Source organism: Armigeres subalbatus, chromosome 2 (genome assembly GCF_024139115.2).
Source record: "Armigeres subalbatus isolate Guangzhou_Male chromosome 2, GZ_Asu_2, whole genome shotgun sequence".
Taxonomy (NCBI): Eukaryota; Metazoa; Arthropoda; class Insecta; order Diptera; family Culicidae; genus Armigeres; species Armigeres subalbatus.
The window spans coordinates 127,864,729-127,888,041 of NC_085140.1; positions in this window are offsets into that span (position 1 = coordinate 127,864,729).

Consider the following 23,313-nt stretch of genomic DNA (forward strand, 5'->3'; position numbering starts at 1 on the left):
GAACACAGACCATTTCATTTTTATTATATAGAAGATAGAAGATGAACTTTTTCGCCATTTTTTTGTATGGGTAGAAAATGAGGGATTAAGTATTCCAGTATTGACGCAACAACTTGAATTCCAAATGGTCGGGGTTCAGCCAAAACTCACCAAGCGCCAACGAAAATTTACCCAGTTTTCTGCCCAAACTTTCGTTTAGCAGATAATTGATCGCAAATCGTATCGGATATCTCTCAATCCAATAAATGAGGATATCCTATTGCAAATGTACGCTTGAATTGATATGAAACGGTTTCCGTTGTCCTTGTACGAACAAAATATCACAAGTCAGTCAAAAAGCCGCTTGGTGCGTTTTGGCTGAACCCCGACCAAATATCTTATAATTGTGACGGAATGTTGACATTCTGACCAGTATAGATCATCTATTTATGGGAATTTATGGCTTTGTGTTGTGAACAACATAACATTGGTCATTGTTATGAAAAGTTGTTCAAATTTTGCGTGGCCACTTCTCTAGGACACAATCTTTTGGAGGGTCAAAACAAACAAACCGTCATGCAGAATTCGTACAGGTGTCAATCTAAAATATCCTCTATACCAGAGGTTCCCAAATTTTTGGATATGCGACCCACCTAGCAGAACCCCATATTGCTTGCGACCCATCAGGTACCAAATGCATTGATTTTGTGAAATTAGATAAAAATGAGATCGCGTTAGATTGGACAAATCATAATTAATTGCTTTATATCCCATCATTGTCAAAACTACGTCAAGTTTTTGGATTGGATGTGGATTGGATTTGGATGGGATTTGAATTGAATTTGGGTTGGATTTGGATTGGATTTGAAATTTATTCAGATTGGATTTCGATTTGATAAGGATTGGATTTAAATTGGATTTGAATTAGATTAGGATTAGGATTTTAAATGGATTTGGATTTGATTTAGATTGGATTCGAAATGGATTAGGATTGTTTTTGGATTGGGTTCGGGGTTTAGATTTGGATTGTATAAGACTTCGTTTTACTTGCCCAAATATCGTATAACAAAAAAAGGCCGTTGACCTCGTCAGGTTTGTTGTTCTTTAATCATCCAATTACTTAGATCCTAATTCTAAATATGGAATAGATTTGTGGGACAAAATAGTAACAAAACCATTTGTCATAAGACGAGTTTGTACCATCCCATTTAATTCCACAACTTAATTGTACCTTGACAGATACGTATTTCGACCTTACTGTTGAGGTCGACATGCGTATCTAAAAACTCAAAATAATTTTCTTAACAGTAACAAAATTATGAATTAAAATTTGTCTTTCGCGACCCACCACTGAACAGCCCACGACCCCCCTGGGGGTCGCGACCCACAGTTTGGGAACCTCTGCTCTATACAATCTATATAAAAAAAATATGCTAGAACAAAACTGCTTTGATTTTCGATAAAACAGGGGGGATAAAGTCTCCCCTACTATTCCATTTAATTTCACCGCGTTGTAATCTTTAAAGATACTTATTTTGACCTCAACCGTAAGGCTGTCTTCAGTGTCTCGTTCTTGAAAGTCGAGTTGAGCCCATTTTTGGCATTGAATTTTTAATTAATAATAAATAATTATTATTGTGTTTTGTATACATGTTTACTCAACACGGATTTCCGGATAAACTGACACGGTTGATAAAAGCGACGATCGATCGGGTGATGTGAGTAGTTCGAGTTTCAGGGCCATTCTCGAGTCCCTTCGAAACGCGCTGAGGGCTACGGCAAGGTGATGGTCTTTCGTATCTGCTATTCAACATCGCTTTGGAAGGGGTAATACGAAGATCAGGGATTAACACGAGTGGTACAATTTTCAATAAGTCCGTCCAGCTATTTGGCTTCGCCGACGACATAGATATTATGGCACGTAACTTTGAGAAGATGGAGGAAGTCTACATCAGATTGAAGAGGGAAGCCAAGCGGATCGGACTAGTCATCAACACGTCGAAGACGAAGTACATGATAGGAAGAGGTTCAAGAGAAGACAATGTGAGCCACCCACCGCGAGTTTGCATCGGTGGTGACGAAATCGAGGTGGTAGAAGAATTTGTGTACTTGGGCTTACTGGTGACTACCGAAAATGATACCAGCAGAGAAATTCGGAGACGCATAGTGGCTGGAAATCGTACGTACTTTGGACTCCGTAAGACGCTCCGATCAAATAGAGTTTGCCGCCGTACCAAACTGACAATCTACAAAACGCTCATAAGACCGGTAGTCCTCTACGGACACGAGACCTGGACGATGCTCGTGGAGAACCAACGCGCACTTGGAGTGTTCAAAAGGAAAGTGCTGCGTACCATCTATGGTGGGGTGCAGATGGCGGACGGTACGTGGAGGAGGCGAATGAACCACGAGTTGCATCCATCGTTCACACCGCGAAAATCGGACGACTGCGGTGGGTCGGGCACGTAGCCAGAATGTCGGACAGTAACCCGGTTAAAATGGTTCTCGACAACGATCCGACGGGCACAAGAAGGCGAGATGACATGCGAGATGACTGAATTGCATTCAGTTGAAAATAATCATAAAGCCGCTTCACTTGTATAAACCTTCTCGGCATTTTTTTCATTTTTCACGGGAAGCTCTTTCGATTTTCCACGGGAAATTTATTCGAACAAGGATGCTATCGATCATTTAGTAATTTGCGTTCGATCATTTAGTAGTTTGTCAAAGACTCACTCCAAAGGCTGAATTTCGAAATGTATTGTGTGGTGGACTTCTAATGTGAATGTTTTTCTACAACTCTGCCTAATGGTTCATTGTTTGAATTCCACTAGTGACGGAGTTATACCTATAGTTTCAGTAACTTAGACTAAATGGTAACAAAATCCCAATCATTTAGTTTAAGTTAGTGCTACTAGCGCTATAACTCCGTTATTAGTTGAATTCTAACAACGTTCCATTGGGCAGAGTTCTAGAAAAACCTTCGCACTAGAGGTCCACTATACAACAAATTTTGAAATTCAGCTTCTGTTATGAGTTATTGAAAATCTACTAAATAATCGAACGCAGATTGCTAAATGATCGATAACATCCTTTCGAATTAGATTTTTTTGGCATTTCCACATTTTTTTTCCATTTTTTACATTGGGGGGCTTTCGAATATCGCTTCCGTGAATTTCCTGAATTTTTACATTAACTCGCATATAAGTTTTATAAACAAAGGCAAAGGTAATGGTTCGAAGTTAGATGTTGCATCATTAGGTGTAATGGCTTCTTTTTTGTCATCTCTCGTTGTAGTATTTACTGGAACAGTACGGCTCTTTATAGTTTTGATTTTTTATTATCTTTGATAATAGTAGTTTGTGCAACTAGTTGCAAAAAGATGATTTTTTCAGCACGAGTTGTACGTTTATCCAACGAGGCTTGCCGAGTTGGATAAATACTACGAGTGCTGAAAAAATCGAGTTTTGCAACGAGTTGCACACGCTATTTTTTGCAATGACGAAAAATGGGCTTTAATATGATAAATCTATACCAAAATTGTACAATCGAGTTTACTTCACATGATCATTCATGTCAATAAATTATGTTGCGGCAGAGAACAATAAGATTCCATCTTATCATGCCAAATTCCATAGCTTGAAAAGCTATGAAGCGATGGATGCAATTGCCTTTGGAAAAATGTGATGTTATGTCCAACAAACCATTTCATTTATTACGAGACGCTTAGAGTACACTATTTAAGCACTCACCCAAACTAATTCAGCTAAATGCAGTCAAGTAACTACTGTCCCAATGTAAGTTTTTCATTATAGCACCCAAATGAGTGCTATAATGAATATTATGCAACCCATTTGAGTTGCATAATGGTCATTAAAGCACCCATTCTGTTGGTATGGAAAAGTAGGCCGTTTTATCACTCAAATGACAACTGTAAACCAGGTATTATGATCAGGAATTGCAAAAACGTAGTTTTTCATCAACAACTAAATATACATTGCCTCCTGTCATCCGCTATTCATTTAACAAAAAAGACAATTTTTGGGAGTTTTCCCCACCCTTAGAAAAATGCATATGAAACAGCAGCTCCTTAATTTTTTATTCAGATTTTTCATCTGACTAAGCACAGCGGATCTGTGATCATAATCCGAAAATGCTCGCAATATCTCTCTTTTTAATATCATACAACATTTTAGCACATTGCTGCGCCTTTGATTTCGCGGGATATTCATCGCAGTACTTTTTTTTGTGCTTTGGTTCTCGAGGCTCATGAGGCTCCAGTAGACTTTCCTTTCACAAGTGGCGTCTTGACGGTGGGACAACCCGCGATGGTAAAATCAACGACTTGACTGTCATGAATATTGTCATCTTTGTGGTGTATGCGCCTGAACATAAAGACCACCGAAATGACAGTGTGGCTGAATCCGCTTTATGTGACAAAGATTGGGAGAATTTCTTTTTTACCTCCGAAAGACTGATACTTTGACGACGACTAGGATGGAAAGGTATGGATGATTATACAGTGGAAAACTGGATAAATTAAGTGCCATGTACAGTAGAGCGGTAAAACAGATTTTTTTTATCTGCATATGTTCAAACATGCATTGTCCTCAATCTCACACAGAAAAATGAATATGTTAACGCGTTATAGTGATGTTAACGGGACTAAATTGTTTTATGTAGTACCAAAGTTAAATGGAGACGTTTCTCAAATAAACGTTTGTAAACGAAATTTGCCACAACTGCAGTATTTTCACTTCAATTGGATAATTAATGTTAATTAACCACCAACACGACACTGCCATGGAAATTCCTCGAAACATATTCAATTTCATAATTGTTGTATTTTCCGCGCTGGAAAACTTCACTTCCGACCGAAGAAACGATATAATTTACTCAATTGGATCCTCCCGCCAAGCACCTTCCCAGCCATTATCATATCAGCTCTGATTGCGGTCGCTGCCACATTGATTGCTTTGCATGGTTTTCAATAGGGTGGTTTTAATAGATGATGTATAAGCATCATGATGGATTCCGCAAATTTTCATTTTTTAAATGATTATTTTTGAAACTTATTAACACAGCTGTGATATCATCACACTATTTTGATCAATAATGTGTTTCCGGTCATTTAATGATACTCCAGTAATTCAGCAACAATGTCTTATTTTCCCTGATCGAAATTCGATTAAATTTCGAAGGATTTTGTTCCATAGTCTATTTTCCTATCACCCTTAGTGCCGGATGTTCACGAGCCATGCGGTTCTACTTACCACAAAGAGTGTCTTTACGGCAAATGAATCGTTAGAGAATAATTACAATGATGGCATCGTGTAGACCATGTTATTTGGCGAGGGCGGCACGAGTAGAACAATGCTGCTGCAGTTCGAACCACCATTTATAATCGATGATCAAATATTGATTTATGCTTCACAAACACTCTCCCGGGTAGAGCGCGAACGCAAACGAATGCGCGCAGTCCATGTCAAGCACATCGATTAATCTTATTAATAAATGAAACATCAATGAATAATTACGGATGAATCCGGCCTCCGGAGAACAACCGGCAGTTTACAAGACCTGGCTTGGGCCGGCATCTTTCACATCCGGAATCTTGCGATGGAGCATGGTTTCCGTTCAGCTGATGTTTAGCTAATTGCAGAAAGGGAGCAACCTGCGCCTTTGCAGTAATGGGACGTGGATGCTGGGAATATGAACTCCCACCAGAACCAGAAGCTGGGTTACCGAATCATCAGCTGGATTTCGTTTGTTTAGGATGGTTGATTGGATCGACGTTTAGATTTGCTGTCTGTATAAGGCTATTTGATGCGACCCCTACTTGATTGTGTCAAACGTTGTCATGTGGTTTGTTATTATTGCCTCGAAGACTTTAATAAGCACACATCGGAACGATTTCGTAAAGTTCAACCGAAACATCCATGTGTTTTGGCTAAAGAAGCTTATCAATTTTATTCCAAACTTGTCGATTTCACTAACTATATGAATTTGAGGTTTCCTGCGACAACGTATCATAGTCGGTTGCTATTTGACTAATCTTGCTTGCAAAACATGAACATGAACTGCGGCTGGCGTATTTAATTTCATGAGGATGTAACTTTTCATGAGCACTACCTGCAAGAGCCCCTTCTGCAGTGACCAACTTCCCAGGCCCAACACATTAACTTCAAAAGCATCCTTCCAATATGGCAAGACACATACCACATTCTGCTACCTACCTACCGTAATTTACTGAACTGACAAAAACAGCAAAATTGAAAAGTAGTTCGTAACATACCTTGAACTACACAAAGGGTTGTTTGCATGTATATAAATGATATATAGATTTTGCATCACTAAAGTGATTTGTTTTTAATTTTGATCCTGTTTGGAAGTGTTTAAGATGTAGCAGTTGTCACAGGGTGTTAAAAATGCTCGACATTACATAAGTCAGAACGAATTAAGATAAAACATTCTGATTTAACAAGAAGAAGTTCGATATAATTGAATACCTTATTGGAAATTCCCAGTCTCAATTCCCATTCCAGCAAGACATCAACCGCACAAATCATTGTTTCCAATCCGGAGAACTCCACTCCGAAACATCAACCGCCACCCATTTCCGATTGAACATATAAATACCCGCAACCGACATCCCCATCGCTCCACCAATAACCAAGGCGGAACCAGAAGTCCCGCCATTTCACTTCGAGCGAAGATCGCTTTCTGGCTGACTGCTTGACGACTGACACGTCGCCTCCGCTAATTGCGATGGACGTGCGATGGTTGCGTGTTCGGGACGTGAGTCGTCCCATTCCAGCGCGCACCCGCCAGACCGATATGCGGGCAATAAATTTTCCGTTCATAAGAATGGGCCCAATTTTCAGCAAACAGCAACAAACGCCAGGAAACAAGGAACATGGGAGAAAAAGATTTCCCTCTCGGGAGCCCAGATCAGCCGAGTACACGATACAATTGATTGATTACGGCTTCGGCGGGGGAAACAGAAATTTGTTTCACATTTACTTCCGATTTGTCTCAGCTTTGGATTTCACTGTGGCTGGCTGTGGGATGTTGTTTATTTCCTTTCGTGGAATGGCAACGTTTCAATGTTTTTGTGCTTTTTCGATTGTTCTGTCGTGCTTCTGTCTTATCACAAGTGAAACTACGTTTCTATCGGAATTAGGCCTATTTTATTCTTTTTGTGCAGTAATTTTCGTATAGAGCTCAGGATTTAACGGTAAAAGATTTTAAGTCCCTTGCTTTATAACTTCTATGTTAAAGACACTGGCGTGCACAGGGGGGGGCAAATTTTTTTTTTTTTTAAATTACCCGAAGAGTGTATTGGGAATAATAAATTAGTTTAAGATATGTGTAAAAAAACCACGGTGGCGCATGCAGCACCGAGATGGTGGATGGGATGGCAAAGTGGTGCACGGTTTGACAAGATGGTGCATGGTTCTGCAGGGTGGCGCATGCAGCACCAAGATGGTGGATGGGATGGCAAAGTGGTGCACGGTTTGACCAGATGGTGCATGGTTCTGCAGGGTGGCGCACGCAAAGTGGTGCACGGTTTGACAAGATGGTGCATGGTTCTGCAGGGTGGCGCATGCAGCACCAAGTTGGAGGATGGGATGGCAAAGTGGTGCACGGTTTGACCAGATGGTGCATGGTTCTGCAGGGTGGCGCATGTTGCACCGAGATGGTGGATGGGATGGCAAAGTGGTGCACGGTTTGACCAGATGACGGTGACACATGCAGCACCAAGATGGTGGATGGGATGGCAAAGTGGTGCACGGTTTGACCAGATGGTGCATGGTTCTGCAGGGTGGCGCATGTAGCACCGAGATGGTGGATGGGATGGCAAAGTGGTGCACGGTTTGACCAGATGACGGTGACACATGCAGCACCAAGATGGTGGATGGGATGGCAAAGTGGTGCACGGTTTAACCAGATGGTGCATGGTTCTGCAGGGTGGCGCATGTTGAACCAAGATGGTGGATGGGATGGCAAAGTGGTGCACGGTTTGACCAGATGGTGCATGGTTCTGCAGGGTGGCGCATGCAGCACCGAGATGGTGGATGGGATGGCAAAGTGGTGCACGGTTTGACCAGATGACGGTGACACATGCAGCACCAAGATGGTGGATGGGATGGCAAAGTGGTGCACGGTTTGACCAGATGGTGCATGGTTCTGCAGGGTGGCGCATGTTGAACCAAGATGGTGGATGGGATGGCAAAGTGGTGCACGGTTTGACCAGATGGTGCATGGTTCTGCAGGGTGGCGCATGTTGAACCAAGATGGTGGATGGGATGGCAAAGTGGTGCACGGTTTGACCAGATGGTGCATGGTTCTGCAGGGTGGCGCATGCAGCACCGAGATGGTGGATGGGATGGCAAAGTGGTGCACGGTTTGACCAGATGACGGTGACACATGCAGCACCAAGATGGTGGATGGGATGGCAAAGTGGTGCACGGTTTGACCAGATGGTGCATGGTTCTGCAGGGTGGCGCATGCAGCACCAAGATGGTGGATGGGATGGCAAAGTGGTGCACGGTTTGACCAGATGGTGCATGGTTCTGCAGGGTGGCGCATGTTGCACCAAGATGGTGGATGGGATGGCAAAGTGGTGCACGGTTTGACCAGATGGTGCATGGTTCTGCAGGGTGGCGCATGTTGAACCAAGATGGTGGATGGGATGGCAAAGTGGTGCACGGTTTGACCAGATGGTGCATGGTTCTGCAGGGTGGCGCATGTTGCACCAAGATGGTGGATGGGATGGCAAAGTGGTGCATGGTTTGACCAGATGGTGCATGGTTCTGCAGGGTGGCGCATGTTGCACCAAGATGGTGGATGGGATGGCAAAGTGGTGCACTGTTTGACCAGATGGTGCATGGTTCTGCAGGGTGGCGCATGCAGCACCAAGATGGAGGATGGGATGGCAAAGTGGTGCACGGTTTGACCAGATGGTGCATGGTTCTGCAGGGTGGCACATGCAGCACCGAGATGGTGGATGGGATGGCAAAGTGGTGCACGGTTTGACCAGATGATGGTGGCACATGCAGCACCAAGAAGAAGGATGGGATGGCAAAGTGGTGCACGGTTTGACCAGATGGTGCATGGTTCTGCAGGGTGGCGCATGCAGCACCAAGAGGGTGGATGGGATGGCAAAGTGGTGCACGGTTTGACCAGAAGGTGCATGGTTCTGCAGGGTGGCGCATGCAGCACCAAGTTGGAGGATGGGATGGCAAAGTGGTGCACGGTTTGACCAGATGGTGCATGGTTCTGCAGGGTGGCGCATGTTGAACCAAGATGGTGGATGGGATGGCAAAGTGGTGCACGGTTTGACCAGATGGTGCATGATTCTGCAGGGTGGCGCATGTTGCACCAAGATGGTGGATGGGATGGCAAAGTGGTGCACTGTTTGACCAGATGGTGCATGATTCTGCAGGGTGGCGCATGTTGCACCAAGAGGGTGGATGGGATGGCAAAGTGGTGCACGGTTTGACCAGATGGTGCATGGTTCTGCAGGGTGGCGCATGCAGCACCAAGAGGGTGGATGGGATGGCAAAGTGGTGCACGGTTTGACCAGAAGGTGCATGGTTCTGCAGGGTGGCGCATGCAGCACCAAGTTGGAGGATGGGATGGCAAAGTGGTGCACGGTTTGACCAGATGGTGCATGGTTCTGCAGGGTGGCGCATGCAGCACCGAGATGGTGGATGGGATGGCAAAGTGGTGCACGGTTTGACCAGATGACGGTGGCACATGCAGCACCAAGATGGAGGATGGGATGGCAAAGTGGTGCACGGTTTGACCAGATGGTGCATGGTTCTGCAAGGTGGCGCATCTTGAACCAAGATGGTGGATGGGATGGCAAAGTGGTGCACGGTTTGACCAGAAGGTGCATGGTTCTGCAGGGTGGCGCATCTTGAACCAAGATGGTGGATGAGATGGCAAAGTGGTCACGGTTTGACCAGATGGTGCATGATTCTGCAGGGTGGCGCATGTTGCACCAAGATGGTGGATGGGATGGCAAAGTGGTGCACTGTTTGACCAGATGGTGCATGATTCTGCAGGGTGGCGCATGTTGCACCAAGATGGTGGATGGGATGGCAAAGTGGTGCACGGTTTGACCAGATGGTGCATGGTTCTGCAGGGTGGCGCATGCAGCACCAAGATGGTGGATGGGATGGCAAAGTGGTGCACGGTTTGACCAGATGGTGCATGGTTCTGCAGGGTGGCGCATGCAGCACCAAGAGGGTGGATGGGATGGCAAAGTGGTGCACGGTTTGACCAGAAGGTGCATGGTTCTGCAGGGGGGCGCATGCAGCACCAAGTTGGAGGATGGGATGGCAAAGTGGTGCACGGTTTGACCAGATGGTGCATGGCTCTGCAGGGTGGCGCATGCAGCACCAAGATGGTGGATGGGATGGCAAAGTGGTGCACGGTTTGACCAGATGGTGCATGGTTCTGCAGGGTGGCGCATGCAGCACCAAGATGGTGGATGGGATGGCAAAGTGGTGCACGGTTTGACCAGATGGTGCATGGTTCTGCAGGGTGGCGCATGCAGCACCAAGATGGTGGATGGGATGGCAAAGTGGTGCATGGTTTGACCAGATGGTGCATGGTTCTGCAGGGTGGCGCATGCAGCACCGAGATGGTGGATGGGATGGCAAAGTGGTGCACGGTTTGACCAGATGACGGTGGCACATGCAGCACCAAGATGGTGGATGGGATGGCAAAGTGGTGCACGGTTTGACCAGATGGTGCATGGTTCTGCAGGGTGGCGCATCTTGAACCAAGATGGTGGATGGGATGGCAAAGTGGTGCACGGTTTGACCAGAAGGTGCATGGTTCTGCAGGGTGGCGCATGCAGCACCAAGTTGGAGGATGGGATGGCAAAGTGGTGCACGGTTTGACCAGATGGTGCATGGTTCTGCAGGGTGGCGCATGCAGCACCAAGATGGTGGATGAGATGGCAAAGTGGTGCACGGTTTGACAAGATGGTGCATGGTTCTGCAGGGTGGCGCATGCAGCACCAAGTTGGAGGATGGGATGGCAAAGTGGTGCACGGTTTGACCAGATGGTGCATGGTTCTGCAGGGTGGCGCATGTTGCACCAAGATGGTGGATGGGATGGCAAAGTGGTGCACGGTTTGACCAGATGGTGCATGATTCTGCAGGGTGGCGCATGTTGCACCAAGATGGTGGATGGGATGGCAAAGTGGTGCACGGTTTGACCAGATGGTGCATGATTCTGCAGGGTGGCGCATGTTGCACCAAGATGGTGGATGGGATGGCAAAGTGGTGCACGGTTTGACCAGATGGTGCATGGTTCTGCAGGGTGGCGCATGCAGCACCAAGAGGGTGGATGGGATGGCAAAGTGGTGCACGGTTTGACCAGAAGGTGCATGGTTCTGCAGGGTGGCGCATGCAGCACCAAGTTGGGGGATGGGATGGCAAAGTGGTGCACGGTTTGACCAGATGGTGCATGGTTCTGCAGGGTGGCGCATGCAGCACCAAGATGGTGGATGAGATGGCAAAGTGGTGCACGGTTTGACAAGATGGTGCATGGTTCTGCAGGGTGGCGCATGCAGCACCAAGTTGGAGGATGGGATGGCAAAGTGGTGCACGGTTTGACCAGATGGTGCATGGTTCTGCAGGGTGGCGCATGTTGCACCAAGATGGTGGATGGGATGGCAAAGTGGTGCACGGTTTGACCAGATGGTGCATGATTCTGCAGGGTGGCGCATGTTGCACCAAGATGGTGGATGGGATGGCAAAGTGGTGCATGGGTTGTCCAGATGGTGCATAGTTCGGCAGGGTGGCGCATGCTGCACCAAGATGGTGGATGGGATGGCAAAGTGGTGCACGGTTTGACCAGATGGTGCATGATTCTGCAGGGTGGCGCATGTTGCACCAAGATGGTGGATGGGATGGCAAAGGGGTGCACAGTTTGGCCGGATGGTGCATGGTTCTGCAGGGTGGCGCACGTTGCACCAATATGGTGGATGGGATGGCAAGGTGGTGCACGGTTTGACCATATGGTGCATGGTTCTGCAGGGTGGCGCATGCAGCAGCAAGAGGGCGGATGGGATGGCAAAGGGGTGCACGGTGTGACCAGAAGGTGCATGGTTCGGCAGGGTGGCGCATGCAGCACCAAGTGGGCGGATGGGATGGCAAAGTGGTGCACGGGTTGACCAGATGGTGCATGGTTCTGCAGGGTGGCACATGCAGCACCGAGATGGTGGATGGGATGGCAAAGTGGTGCACGGTTTGACCAGATGACGGTGGCACATGCAGCACCAAGATGAAGGATGGGATGGCAAAGTGGTGCACGGTTTGACCAGATGGTGCATGGTTCTGCAGGGTGGCGCATCTTGAACCAAGATGGTGGATGGGATGGCAAAGTGGTGCACGGTTTGACCAGAAGGTGCATGGTTCTGCAGGGTGGCGCATGCAGCACCAAGTCGGAGGATGGGATGGCAAAGTGGTGCACGGTTTGACCAGATGGTGCATGGTTCTGCAGGGTGGCGCATGCAGCACCAAGATGGTGGATGAGATGGCAAAGTGGTGCACGGTTTGACCAGATGGTGCATGGTTCTGCACGGTGGCGCATGCAGCACCGAGATGGTGGATGAGATGGCAAAGTGGTGCACGGTTTGATCAGGTGGTGCATGATATAGCCAAACAGAGCAAGGCGCACTAAGATGGTGAATTGGATGGCAAAGTGGTGCACAGTCTTACTAGTTGGTGCATGAAATGGCAAGGTGGCGCATGCAACATGAAGATGGTGAATGGGGTGGCTTAGTGGTGCGCGGTTTAACCAGGAGGTACATGATATGGCCAAACAGCAAGGCGCACCAAGACCAAGACGGCTTGACCAGGTGGTGCATGAAATGGCCGAATCGTGCAAATCGCACCATGATGATGGATGGGGTGGCAAGTGGTCCGCGGTTTGACCTGGTGGTGGAGTAAACCGCACAAAGATGGCGAAAAGGATGGCAAAGTGACGCACGGCTTGACCAGGTGGTGCATAAAGTGGCGACATGGAGAAAATCCCACCAAGATGGAGGAAGGGGTGGCAAAGTGACACACGGCTTGACCAGGTGGTGCATGAAATGGCCGAACCGGGTAAGTCGCACCATGATGATGGATGGGGTGGCAAAGTGGTCCGCGGTTTTACCGGGTGGTGTATAAAGTGGCCAAATGGTGCAAACCGCACCAAGATGGTGGAAGGATGGCAAAGTAGCGCACGATTTGACCGGGTGGTGGGTGCATCAAATAGCCAAATCAAGAAAACCGCTCCATGATGGTGAATGGGGTGGCAAAGTGGTCCGTGGTTTAGCCGGGTGGTGCATGAAATGGTCAAATCAAACATACCACACAAAGATGGTGCATAAGGTGAGTAGCGCACGATTTGACAGGGTGGTGCATAAATTGGCCAAATGAAGCAAACCGCACCATGATGGTGGATTAGGTGGCAAAATGATCCACATTTTGACCTGATGGTGCAAAAATTGGCCAAATGGAGCAAACCGCACCAAGATGGAGGAAGAGTCTGCAAAGTGGCGCACGGTTTGACCGAGTGGTGCATGAAACGGCCATATCGGGCAAATTGCACCAAGATGATAGATGGGGGGCAAAGTGGTCAACGGTTTGACCAGGAGATGCATAAAATTGCCAAATGGAGCAACCGCACCAAGTTGCAGGAAGGGGTGGCGTACGGCTTGACCGGGGCATGCATGATATAGCCAAAACTAGCATAACGTATCAAGATGGTTGATAACGTGGAAAAGTAGCGCATGTTTGCTCGGGTGGTGCATAAAATGGTCAAATCGAGCATACCTCACCAACAGGGTGAATGGGGTTGCAAAATGGTGCACGGTTGGCCCGGGTGACAAAAGTGGCACAAGGCTTGACCGGTTGACGCAAGAAATAGTCAAATCGCACCAAGATGGTTAATGGTGGATGGTGGCAAAGTGGCGCACGGCTTGACCGGGTGGTGCATGAAGTGGCCAAATGAGGCAAACCGCACCAAGATGTAGGAAAGGGTGATTGAGAGTTGATCGGGTGGTGCGTGAAATCGCCAAATCGAGCTTACCACACCAAAATGGTGGATGGGGCGACAAAATGGTTTGCGGTTTGACCAGGTTTTGCAAGAAGTGAACAAATGGAGCATACCGCACTAAGATTGAAGAAGGGGTGGCAAAGTGGCGCTCGATTTTTCTGGGTGGTGCAAGAAATAGTCAAATCGCACCAAGATGGTTCATGGGGTGAAAAAGTGGTGCATGGCTTGACCGGTGATTTATTTTATTGTTTTTAACTGAAATTCGTTCATTCCAAAATCCAATGCCGGTGCAGGGCCATACCGATATGAGTGGGTTTGTGTATGGAAAGACCGGAGAAGCAATCCGACAGACTCGGTTAATTTGCGTGACGGAGGGGAATCCGCGCGCACCAATTTCAATGTTTTCAGAAGGAATAGGACAATTTCCAAAATGCATTTGTTGTTCCGCTGCAGGAACCAGACAATCCGGATGTTTAGGATTAAGAGAAGCACGGGGAGGGTTACCCGCACATTCTCCGGGTACAATCCGGATGTTGCGATTATAAAAAACACGGGAAACGCCGTCCGGAATACCGAGCGGAACACTTTGTTTACAAATCGCGGGGAGATTTTTTCCTCATTTTCGACAGAAATTTGTTGACTTCCAGAAGGCGATCGGTGTTCCGGTACAGGGGCAGATCGATCTGGATGGATTTGTAAATGGAAAGACCGGAAAAGCACTCCAAAGACTCGGTTAATTTGCGTGACGGAGGAAGCCGCTCGCATCAATTTCAATGTTTCCAGCAGGAATTTGTTAGTTCAAAAATGCATTTGTTGTTCCGCTGCAGGAACCAGACAATCCGGATGTTTAGGATTATGAGAAGCACGGGGAGGGTCACCCGCACATTCTCCGGGTGCAATCCGGATGTTTGCGATTATAAAACAACGGGAAACGCCGGCCGGAACACCGAGCGGAACACTTTGTTTACAAATCGCGGGGGGATTTTTTTCCTAATTTTTGGACAGAAATTTGTGACTTCCAGAAGGCGATCGGTGTTCCGGTGCAGGGGCAGATCGATCTGGATGGATTTGTGTATGGAAAGACCGGAAAAGCACTCCAAAAGACTCGGTTAATTTGCGTGACGGAGGGGGAATCCGCTCGCATCAATTTCAATGTTTTCAGCAGGAATTTGTCAATTCCAAAAATGCATTTGTTGTTCCGCTGCAGGAACCAGACAATCCGGATGTTTAAGATTGTGGGAAGCAGGGTGAGGGTCACCCGCACATTCTCCTGGTGCAATCCGGATGTTTGCGATTATAAAAATAACGGGAAACGCCGTCCGGAACACCGAGCGGAACACTTTGTTTACAAATCGCGGGGGGATTTTTTTCCTAATTTTTGGACAGAAATTTGTGACTTCCAGAAGGCGATCGGTGTTCCGGTGCAGGGGCAGATCGATCTGGATAGATTTGTGTATGGAAAGACAGGAAAAGCACTCCAAAAGACTCGGTTAATTTGCGTGACGGAGGGGGAATCCGCTCGCATCAATTTCAATGTTTTCAGCAGGAATTTGTTAGTTCCAAAAATGCATTTGTTGTTGAGATGCAGGAACCAGACAATCCGGATGTTTATGATTGTGGGAAGCAGGGTGAGGGTCACCCGCACATTCTCCAAGTGCAATCCGGATGTTTGCGATTATAAAAACAACGGGAAACGCCGGCCGGAACACCGAGCGGAACACTTTGTTTACAAATCGCGGGGGGATTTTTTTTTCTCATTTTCTACAAAAAATTGTTGGTTTCCAGGGTTTAGGGTCATTTTGCCGAATGCCGTTTGGCCGAATAGTTGAAATTCTCCGAATGAAGAATAAATGAAGAAGAAGGGAAGAGAAAGAAGAAAGAACCATAGAAGAAGAAAGAATCAAGGAAGAAGAAAGAATCAAGAAGAAAAAAGAAAAACAAAAGAAGTAGGAAGAATAAAGAAGAAAGAAGGAAGAAGGAAGATAGAAGACGGAAGAAGGAAGAAGGAAAAAGGAAGAAGGGAGAAGAAAGAAAGAAGAAGGAAGAAGGGAAAAGGAATAAGGAAGAAGGAAGAAGGAAGGAGGAAGAAGGATGAAAAAAGAAGAAAGAAGGAAGAAGGAAGAGAGAAGAAGGAAGATAGAAGAAGGAAGTAGGAAGAAGGAAGAAGGAAGAAGGAAGAAATAAGAAGGAAGAAGGAAGAAGCAAGAAGGAAGAAAAGAAGGAAGAAGGAAGAAGGAAGAAGGAAGAAGGAAGAAGGAAGAAGGAAGAAGGAAGAAGGAAGAAGGAAGAATGAAGAAGGAAGAACTAAGACGGAAGAAGGAAGAAGGATAAAAGAAGACGGAAGAAGGGAGAAGGAAGAAGGATGAAGGAAGAAGTATAAGAGAAGGAAGGAAGAAGGAAGAAGGAAGCCGGAAGACGGAAGAAGGAAGAAGGATAAAAGAAGACGGAAGAAGGGAGAAGGAAGAAGGAAGAAGGAAGAAGAAAGAAAAAAGAAAGAAGAAGGAAGAAGGAAGAAGGAAGAAGCAAGAAGGAAGAAGGAAGAAGGAATAAGGGATAAGGAAGAAGGAAGACGGAAGAAGGAAGAAGGAAGAAGGAAGAAGGAAGACGGAAGAAGGAAGAAGGATAAAAGAAGAAGGAAGTAGGAAGAAGGAAAAAGGAAGAAGGAAGAAATAAGAAAGAAGAAGGAAGAAGGAAGAAGGAAGAAGGAAGAAGGAAGAAGGAAGAAGGAAAAAGGGAGAAGAAAGAAGGAAGAATGAAGTAGGAAGAAGAAAGGAAGAAGAAGGAAGAAGGACTAAGGAAGAAGAAGGAAGAAAGAAGGAAGAAGGAAAAAGGAAAATGAAGAAGGAAGAAGGAAGAAGGAAGAAGGCAGAAGGATAAAAGAAGAAGGAAAAAGGAAGAAGGAAGAAGAAAGAAGGAAGAAAGAAGAAGGAAGAAGGAAGAAGGAAGAAGGAAGAAGGAAGAAGGAAGAAGGAAGAAGAAAGAAGAAAGAAGAAAGAAGGAAGAATGAAGAAGGAAGAAGGAAGAAAGAAGAAGGAAGAAGAAAGAAGGAAGACAGAAGAAGGAAGAAGGAAAAAGGAAGAAGGAAGAAGGAAGAAAAAAGAAGGAAGAAGGAAAAAGGAAGAAGAAAGAAGGAAGGAGGAAGAAAGAAGAATGAAGAATTAAGAAGGAAGAAGGAAGAAGAAAGAAGGAAAAAGGAAGAAGAAAGAGGGAAGAAGGAAGTAGGAAAAAGGAAAATGGAAGAAGGAACAAGGAACAAGGAACAAAGAAGAAAGAATGAAAAAGGAAGAAGAAAAAAGGGAGAAGGAAGAGAGAAAAAGGAATTAGAAAGAAGGAGGTATAAGGATGAAAGAAAGGGGAATGAAGAAGGAAGAAAGAAAAAGGAAGGAAAAAGAAAAAAGAAGGACGGAAGAAAGAAGAAGGAAGAAGGAGAAGGGAGAAGGGAAAAGAAAGAAGAAAAAGGAAGAAAGAGAAGAAAGAAGGAAGAAGTTCTCTGTTCTCAGCTCTCAGTTCACTTTTCTCTTCCCACTTTTCACATCTCAGTTCTCATTACTCACGTTTCTAAAAAAAAAGACAGGGTCACCGTCTTCGACCAGAGGTCGCACAGACTGAACACTTAACATCTAGCATTAGACAACGGACAGGACATTTACACAACACCCAGTAGACCAGTGGATAACTTTTCGCTTTTACGAAAAGTTTTTTCCTTACCGGGGCGGGAATCGAACCCACACTCCACAGCACATGCGTCTAGACGATTGACGTCGCTAACCGCACGGCCACGAAGCCCACATAGGCCACAAGCCCACGTTTCATTTCTCAATTTTCGCTACTCTTAATTTGAGGTAAATTTTTTAACTATTCGGCCAAACGGCATTCGGCCAAACGACCCGTTCGGCCAAACGGCTTTCGGCCAAATGGCGTTCGGCCAAACTGCACTCGGCCAGACAGCATTCGGCCAAATGGCCTGACACCGTTTCCAGATAGCGTTCGGTGTTCCGGTGCAGGGGCTAGACGGATTTATGTTTGGAAAGACAGAAAAAGCAATCCAAAAGACTCGGTTAATTTGCGTGTCGGAGGGGGAATCCGCTCGCGGTAATTCCAATATTTTTATTAGTTTCATTTATTAGTTCCAAAAATGCATTTGTTGTTCCACTGCAGGAATCAGAATTGTCTGATGTTTAGGATTAAGAAGTTCCTCCAGGAATTCCTCCGGAAGTTCTTCCAGGAAATCCTCCGGAAGTTCTTCCAGGAAATCCTCCGGAAGTTCTTCCAGGAAATCCTCCGGAAGTTCTTCCAGGAAATCCTCAGGAAGTTCTTCCAGGAATTCCTCCGGAAGTTCCTCCAAGAATTATTACAAAAGTTCCTCCGGAAGTCTATGAATTCCTCCGGAAGTTCCTCCAGGAATTACTCCGGAAGTTCCTCCAGGAATTCCTCCGGAAGTTCCTCCAGGAATTCCTCCGGAAGTTCCTCCAGGAATTCCTCCGGAAGTTCCTCCAGGAATTCCTCCGGAAGTTCCTCCAGGAATTCCTCCGGAAGTTCCTCCAGGAATTCCTCCAGGAATTCCTCCGGAAGTTCCTCCAGGAATTCCTCCGGAAGTTCCTCCAGGAATTCCTCCGGAAGTTCCTCCAGGAATTCCTCCGGAAGTTCCTCCAGGAATTCCTCCGGAAGTTCCTCCAGGAATTCCTCCGGAAGTTCCTCCAGGAATTCCTCCGGAAGTTCCTCCAGGAATTCCTCCGGAAGTTCCTCCAGGAATTCCTCCGGAAGTTCCTCCAGGAATTCCTCCGGAAGTTCCTCCAGGAATTCCTCCGGAAGTTCCTCCAGGAATTCCTCCGGAAGTTCCTCCAGGAATTCCTCCGGAAGTTCCTCCAGGAATTCCTCCGGAAGTTCCTCCAGGAATTCCTCCGGAAGTTCCTCCAGGAATTCCTCCGGAAGTTCCTCCAGGAATTCCTCCGGAAGTTCCTCCAGGAATTCCTCCGGAAGTTCCTCCAGGAATTCCTCCGGAAGTTCCCCCAGGAAATCCTCCGGAAGTTCCTCCAGGAATTCCTCCGGAAGTTCCTCCAGGAATTCCTCCGGAAGTTCCTCCAGGAATTCCTCCGGAAGTTCCTCCAGGAATTCCTCCGGAAGTTCCTCCAGGAATTCCTCTGGAAGTTCCTTCAGGAATTCCTCCGGAAGTTTCCTCACTAATTCCTGCGGAAGTTCCTTCAGGAATTCCTCCGGAAGTCCCTGCAAAAATTCCTCCGGAAGTTCCTCCGGGAATTCCTCCGGAAGTTCCTCTAGGAATTCCTCCGGAAGTTCCTCCAGGAATTCCTTCGGAAGTTCCTTCAGGAATTCCTCCGGAAGTTCCTCCAGGAATTCCTCCGGAAGTTCCTCCAGGAATTCCTCCGGAAGTTCCTCCAGGAATTCCTCCGGAAGTTCCTCCAGGAATTCCTCCGGAAGTTCCTCCAGGAATTCCTCCGGAAGTTCCTCCAGGAATTCCTCCGGAAGTTCCTTCAGGAATTCCTCCGGAAGTTTCCTCACTAATTCCTACGGAAGTTCCTTCAGGAATTCCTCCGGAAGTCCCTGCAAAAATTCCTCAGGAAGTTCCTGCAGAAATTCCTCCGGAAGTTCCTCCAGGAATTCCTCCGGAAGTTCCTCCAGGAATTCCTCCGGAAGTTCCTCCAGGAATTCCTCCGGAAGTTCCTCCAGGAATTCCTCCGGAAGTTCCTCCAGGAATTCCTCCGGAAGTTCCTCCAGGAATTCCTCCGGAAGTTCCTCCAGGAATTCCTCCGGAAGTTCCTCCAGGAATTCCTCCGGAAGTTCCTGCAGAAATTCCTCCGGAAGTTCCTGCAGAAATTCCTCCGGAAGTTCCTGCAGAAATTCCTCCGGAAGTTCCTCCAGGAATTCCTCCGGAAGTTCCTCTAGGAATTCCTCCGGAAGTTCCTCCAGGAATTCCTCCGGAAGTTCCTCTAGGAATTCCTCCGGAAGTTCCTCTACGAATTCCTCCGGAAGTTCGTCTAGGAATTCCTCCGGAAGTTCCTCCAGGAATTCCTTCGGAAGTTCCTTCAGGAATTCCTCCGGAAGTTCCTCCAGGAATTCCTCCGGAAGTTCCTCCAGGAATTCCTCCGGAAGTTCCTCCAGGAAATCCTCTGGAAGTTCCTTCAGGAATTCCTCCGGAAGTTTCCTCACTAATTCCTGCGGAAGTTCCTTCAGGAATTCCTCCGGAAGTCCCTGCAAAAATTCCTCAGGAAGTTCCTGCAGAAATTCCTCCGGAAGTTCCTCCAGAAATTCCTCCGGAAGTTCCTCCGGGAATTCCTCCGGAAGTTCCTCTAGGAATTCCTCCGGAAGTTCCTCCAGGAATTCCTCCGGAAGTTCCTCCAGGAATTCCTCCGGAAGTTCCTCCAGGAATTCCTCCGGAAGTTCCTCCAGGAATTCCTCCGGAAGTTCCTCCAGGAATTCCTCCGGAAGTTCCTCCAGGAATTCCTCCGAAGTTCCTCCAGGAATTCCTCCGGAAGTTCCTCCAGGAATTCCTCCGGAAGTTCCTCCAGGAATTCCTCCGGAAGTTCCTCCAGGAATTCCTCCGAAGTTCCTCCAGGAATTCCTCCGGAAGTTCCTCCAGGAATTCCTCCGGAAGTTCCTCCAGGAATTCCTCCGGAAGTTCCTCCAGGAATTCCTCCGGAAGTTCCTCCAGGAATTCCTCCGAAGTTCCTCCAGGAATTCCTCCGGAAGTTCCTCCAGGAATTCCTCCGGAAGTTCCTCCAGGAATTCCTCCGGAAGTTCCTCCAGGAATTCCTCCGGAAGTTCCTCCAGGAATTCCTCCGGAAGTTCCTCCAGGAATTCCTCCGGAAGTTCCTCCAGGAATTCCTCCGGAAGTTCCTCCAGGAATTCCTCCGGAAGTTCCTCCAGGAATTCCTCGGAAGTTCCTCCAGGAATTCCTCCGGAAGTTCCTCCAGGAATTCCTCCGAAGTTCCTCCAGGAATTCCTCGGAAGTTCCTCCAGAATTCTCCGGAAGTTCCTCCAGGAATTCCTTCGAATGTTCCTCCAGGAATTCCTTCGGAAGTTCCTCCAGGAATTGCTCCTGAAGTTCCTCCAGAAATTCCTCGGAAGTTCCTCCAGAAGTTCCTCGGAAGTTCCTCCAGGAATTCCTTCGGAAGTTTCTCCAGGAATTCCTTCGGAAGTTCCTCCAGGAATTCCTCCGGAAGTTCCTTCGGGAATTCCTCCGGAAGTTCCTTCGGGAATTCCTCCGGAAGTTCCTCCAGGAATTCCTCCGGAAGTTCCTCCAGGAATTCCTCCGAAGTTCCTCCAGGAATTCCTCCGGAAGTTCCTCCAGGAATTCCTCCGGAAGTTCCTCCAGGAATTCCTCCGGAAGTTCCTCCAGGAATTCCTCCGGAAGTTCCTCCAGGAATTCCTCCGGAAGTTCCTCCAGGAATTCCTCCGAAGTTCCTCCAGGAATTCCTCCGGAAGTTCCTCCAGGAATTCCTCCGGAAGTTCCTCCAGGAATTCCTCCGGAAGTTCCTCCAGGAATTCCTCCGGAAGTTCCTCCAGGAATTCCTCCGGAAGTTCCTCCAGGAATTCCTCCGGAAGTTCCTCCAGGAATTCCTCCGGAAGTTCCTCCAGGAATTCCTCCGGAAGTTCCTCCAGGAATTCCTCCGGAAGTTCCTCCAGGAATTCCTCCGGAAGTTCCTCCAGGAATTCCTCCGGAAGTTCCTCCAGGAATTCCTCCGGAAGTTCCTCCAGAAATTCCTCCGGAAGTTCCTCCAGGAATTCCTCCGGAAGTTCCTCCAGGAATTCCTCCCGAAGTTCCTCTAGGAATTCCTCCGGAAGTTCCTCCAGGAATTCCTCCGGAAGTTCCTCCAGAAATTCCTCCGGAAGTTCCTCCAGAAATTCCTCCGGAAGTTCCTCCAGGAATTCCTCCGGAAGTTCCTCCAGGAATTCCTCCGGAAGTTCCTCCAGGAATTCCTCCGGAAGTTCCTCCAGAAATTCCTCCGGAAGTTCCTGCAGAAATTTTTCCGCAAGTTCCTTTAGAAATTTCTCCGGGAGTTCCTCCAGAAATTCCTCCGGAAGTTCCTCCAGAAATTCCTCCGGAAGTTCCTCCAGGAATTCCTCCGGAAGTTCCTCCAGGAATTCCTCCGGAAGTTCCTCCAGGAATTCCTCCCGAAGTTCCTCTAGGAATTCCTCCGCAAGTTCTTCTAGGAATTCCTCCGGAAGTTCCTCTAGGAATTCCTTCGGAAGTTCCTCTAGGAATTCCTTCGGAAGTTCCTCTAGGAATTCCTTCGGAAGTTCCTCTAGGAATTCCTTCGGAAGTTCCTCTAGGAATTCCTCCGGAAGTTCCTATAGGAATTCCTCCAGAAGTTCCTATAGGAATTCCTCCGGAAGTTCCTCTAGGAATTCCTCCGGAAGTTCTCCTAGGAATTCCTCCGGAAGTTCCTCTAGGAATTTCTCCGGAAGTTCCTCCAGGAATTCCTCCGGAAGTTCCTCCAGGAATTCCTCCGGAAGTTCCTCCAGGAATTCCTCCGGAAGTTCCTCCAGGAATTCCTCCGGAAGTTCCTCCAGAAATTCCTCCGGAAGTTCCTCCAGGAATTCCTCTGGAAGTTCCTTCAGGAATTCCTCCGGGAGTTTCCTCACTAATTCCTACGGAAGTTCCTCCAGGAATTCCTCCGGAAGTCCCTGCAAAAATTCCTCAGGAAGTTCCTGCAGAAATTCCTCCGGAAGTTCCTCCAGAAATTCCTCCGGAAGTTCCTCCAGGAAGTGCCCCGGAAGTTCCTCCAGGAATTCTTCCGGGAATTCCTCCGGTAGTTCCCTTCAGGAATTCCTCCGGAAGCTCCTCCTCGAATTCCTCCTGAAGTTCTTCCAGAAATTCCTTCGGAAGATCCTCAAATAATTCCTCCGGAAGTTCCCTCAAGAATTTCTTCGAAGAAATTGTTTTGGGGCTACCATCAGGAAATCCTCTGAATGTTCCTTCAAGAATTCAATCGAAAGTTTCTCCAGGAATTTATGTGGATGTTTCTCCAATAATTCCTCCAGAAATTCCTCCGCAAATTTCTTCACGAATTCCTTCGAAAGATCCTCCAAGAATTTCTCCGAAAGTGCCTTCAGGAATTCCTCCGCAAATTCCTCCGGGAAGTCCTCTGAAATTTTCTTCAAGAAAACCTCGAAGTCCCATAAGCAATTCCAGTAAAAAACAATCTAAAGTGTTTTAAGAAAATTCCTCCGAAAGTTTTTTTAGGATTCTTTCGGAAGTTCCGCCAACTAGTCCCGCGGGATAGTGCAGGAGGATCCTCCTTCTTCCAG